The sequence below is a fragment of the Myotis daubentonii genome, chromosome 3 (genome assembly GCF_963259705.1).
Source record: "Myotis daubentonii chromosome 3, mMyoDau2.1, whole genome shotgun sequence".
Taxonomy (NCBI): domain Eukaryota; kingdom Metazoa; phylum Chordata; class Mammalia; order Chiroptera; family Vespertilionidae; genus Myotis; species Myotis daubentonii.
Genome location: NC_081842.1, coordinates 196335573 through 196339864, shown reverse-complemented (window position 1 = coordinate 196339864; position 4292 = coordinate 196335573).

The following is a 4292-nucleotide window of genomic DNA, read 5'->3' as shown; positions in this document are numbered from 1 at the left end:
CTCGCGGCTGCCGGAGTGGGCGGGCGGGCGGTGGGGGGCGGGGGGGAGGCCGGGCGGCGGGAGGGGCGCGGCGGGGCGGGGCCTCCACCCTCCTCTTTCCACAGCCACGGCCAAGGCCCGCGCCCGCCTGGCCCGCGCACCCGGGCCTCGACGTCAGCCTCCCTCCCCGAGACCCATTCGGAGACACCCCCAGCCACACCCCGCAGGCAGCTGGTCCCCCGTCACCCCACGCACCGTGCCCACGGGCCCCCGCCCTCTAGAGCTCGGAGGGCACCGACGCGGGGCGGAGAAGGAGGGCGCGGGGTTTTCAGTGCCGGGAAGGGGCAGTCCCAGAAGGCTCCCTGCAAATGGTGACCTGGGCTGAGGGAGGAGGGCGGTCCTGGTCGGCACGTGGGGGTGTCGGGAGGTGAGCCTCTGCCGGAGGCGGGCAGGGGCTGGGGGCTGCCGAACGTGTAGGCATGTGAAGCTGCTAGGCTTCACCTCCAGGAAAATGGGAGCCACAGAAGACTCCGTAGCAGCTCAGCTTTAGAAAGAGACCCTGCCCGGCCAGCGTGGCTCAGTGGTTGAGCATCAACCTATGAACCAGGAGGTCATGTTTGGATTTCCAGTGGGGCACGGCCCGGGTTGTGGGCTCCACCCCCAGTAGGGGGTATGCAGGAGGCCGCCAATCCATGAGTCTCATCATTGATGTTTCTATCTCTTTCTCTCTCTCTCTCCCTCTCTGAAATCAATAAAAATATATTTTTTTAAAAAGAAAAGAAAAGAAAGAGCCCCCTGACTTCTGTGTGGGAGAAGATGGGGGCTGCTGGAATAATCCTGACTGGTCCAGGGAGGTGGGGCCAGACGGAGGGGTCAAGTGTGAGAGGAGTTAAGGAGGTGGAGTGGGCAGGATTTGAATGTGGGGGTGAGGGGCCTGGTAAAAGGAAGGTCCGAGGACAGTGCCCAGCCTTCTGGTTGGCCGTGGGGAAGGGCGGACCAGGAGGAGGGTGCTAGGATGTGTTGAGATGGAGGTGCCTGTGGGACTTGCATGTAGCCACGAGGGAAGTGAGACTTCTGGGCTAGAGATAGGGATTCATGCTGTGCAGAGGGTGACTGGTGCCCTGGGGGCAATGCCAGGGAAGGAGTGCAGGGAGAAGAGGAAGGCCAGGCCAGGATGTGGGCATGACCAACATTCAAAGGAAGAGGGTCAGCAGAGCAGACCAAGAAGGTGCTGCTGGGAAGTGGAAGGAACCAGGAGACTGAAGACTCAAAAGGCAGAGGCAGATGTTGCGAGGGTCAGGGAGGCCCCCAGGGTCAGGTGTCACAGAAGAGCATCCTTTGGGACCAGCAATTAGGGATGGGTGGGAGGCAGGGGCAGGAGCCAGGCTCCAAGAGCCAGAGGACCAGCCACAGAGGTGGACGTGAGTGCAGTGGGGGAGTCTAGAGGAACTGAGGCCAGGAGAAGGGGGCTGGGAGGTGTGTGTGTGTGTGTGTGTGTGTGTGTGTGTGTGTGTGTGTGTGTGTTGACACGTCCAGAAAAGGAGCAGGGAAGGCCCACGGCTGTTGTCTCTGGGTCTGGGCCTACCTCCATTGCCCTCCGAGGGCCTCCCACTTTGCTGTCCCCCTGCCAAGGTACACACCAGTCCCACCACTTCTCAGAGGGGCCTCTCACCCTCGCCCACCTCCAGAGCCTGGGCCCACTCCTGCCCTCCCACTCAGACTGGGGGGAGAGAAAGGGGTCTCGGGGTCTGGCCTCTTGGCCTGAGCCAGCCCAGGGGGACTACAGGGAGCCAAGCTGGGGCACTGCCTGAGGAAGGGGAGGGACCTGGCTGCCAGGTACTAAGAGGACACTGACTGGGGTGGGGAGCCCGGGCCGCCCCAAAAGCTGGTGTGAAAATCAGGCCCTGAAGGGGGTCGGATGGGAGTTGAATGTTCAGGAGGGGCGGGACCTAAGGCCAGAGACTGAAGGTTGATAGGTGTGGACTCCAGTTAGACTGCCGGGGCTCGAGTCCAAGAGCCAAAGCTGCATGCCCTTGAACAAGTTACCTACCGCTGGCGCCTCAGTTTCGCATCTGGAGAGCTCTCATAGGCTTGTTGTGAGGATTAAACCCATGAATCCACATAGAGCAATTCGCTCTGAGGTGAGCCGTTCTCAGGGAGGGGCGGGGAGCTCAGTGAAGGGGAGATGAACCAAGCAGGCAAGTGAGGGGTGCACGGTGCTGAGGAAGGGGCTCCCACGGGCTCTGCACACGGACACTCAAACATCCTCAGCCAGCCCCCCCCCCCCTCGCATACTCACTCCCGGTTCTCCTGACTCACTTCATAAATTGTCCTGAGGCCCCTGCCTGGTTCTGGGTGGTACACACCCTCCCCACTCATCCCTTGTCTTTCTGGGCCGAATGCCCTGCAGGGGCCAAGGGCTCCAGCTCCCTCTCCTTTCAACCAGCCTAGGAGGCCTGACCTGTTGTCCTGTGGCCCAGTGTTCACTGGACCCGCCAGGTGGGCCTCAGCTGCCCACCCTCCAACAGAGGCTGAGACACCATGTCCTGAGCCACCCCCACCCCCCCACCCCCCACAGCTGCCTCTGCGGAGCAAACCTCAAGGCAGGAAATGAGTGTCCTGGAGCCAGCAGTCTGTAGCCTCTCCCGCCCAGGCTACCCCTGGGCTCAGCCAGCCCAGACTCCCAGTCAGGCTCCCCATCCACCTGCCAGGGGCTTCCACCTTTGGTCTGTCTCTGGTGGGGCCTGGATTTCAAGGGTTCGGCTTTGTCTGTGGTTTCCCGCTGTGTGGTCCTAGACAAGTTTCTGGTCTCTCTGGGCTTCAGTTCCCTCAGCCACAAGAATCAAAGACCGGCCAGAAAGGATTCAAGATGGTTCGAGGTCTGAGCAGAGGTAGCCATGGGGAGGGGGTTAAACTGAACCAGATGAGGCATGTAACCTGCTCACGCAGGCCCTGGCCGAGCCGGAGCTGGCACCTGCCTGGTGGTTCCGAGCATGAAGTGAGGAGTCAAGCCGACCAGGGTTTGGATCCGAGTTCTGTCTCTCTGTGGGCAAGTGACTTCATTTCTCCAAACCTCAAATTCCTCCTCTTTAAAAGGGGGATAATGATAGTCCTTAATGACAGCAGCTAAACCGCGCAGGGCTCTCACTCAGGCACCAGTCTGAGCACTTTACATAAATTAATTCATTTAACACTCACAACAACCCTTTGACATTGCTATTATTATTGTCCTCACTTTGCAGATGGGAAAACTGAGCACAGACAGGTTAACTGACTCGCCCCTGTCCACATAGCCAGGAAGTGGGTAAGCTGGGAAACCAGGCAGGCTGGCTCCCTTGTCATAGCCCTTCCCACGGTGCTCTAGGGCCTCTTAGAAGGACAGCAGCCATAGTCGGGTTGGCTTGGTGGAGAGCGTCGGCCTGTGGACTGAAGGGTCCTAGGTTTGATTCCAGTCGAGGGCATATACCTCAGTTGCAGGCTTGATCCCTGGCCGAGGTCAGGGCATATGCAGGAGGCAACCAATTGATGTGTCTCTCTCACATCAATGTTTCTCTCTTTTGCCTCTGCCCTCCCTTCCACTCTCTCTCTAAAAAAATTCACAAACAAACAAACAAACAAAAATGGAGAAAACATCCTCAGATGAGGATTAACAACAAAAAAGAGAGAGACAGTGAATAGAAAGTGCTTCACACAAGACTGGCACATAGGAGCAACTAAATAATTGTTATCACTGTTACCACCATCCTCCCATTCCTCCTCAATTTCTACCTTTGGAGTTTCTTTTTGTTGTTGTTGTTTTATTGATTTGAGAAAGGGAGAGGAAGAGGAGGGAGAGAGAGAGAGAGAGAGAGATTGATTTGTTGTTCCACTTATTTATACATTCATTGCATTCATTGGTTGATTCTTTTATGTGCCCTGACTGGAGATTGAACCCACAACCTTGGTGTATTGGGATAACACTGACTAACTGAGCTACCTGCTTTCAACTTCTATCTTGATCTATAGAAATAAGAGAACTCTAGGTTACAACCACCCTACCCAGGGTTGAAGCCTGGGGAGGGTCTGGATGGAACCTTCCTCTTGCCACCCTTCACCTGCCTGGCAAGCTGAGGGGAGGCAGGGGTGTTTGCACACACATGTGGCCAGGGGTGTGCAAACCCTCCGGGGGGGGGGGTGCTGATAAATTCCTGCTCCACCAGGGCCTTGCTGATCCTGCACCCTCCATCTAGCCCTCCTTCCTTCTTTTCAGTCGCCAGAGGCCTCGCGTACAGGACCAGAGAAGTGAAGACTGCCTCCTGCAGCCCCCGCTCTCC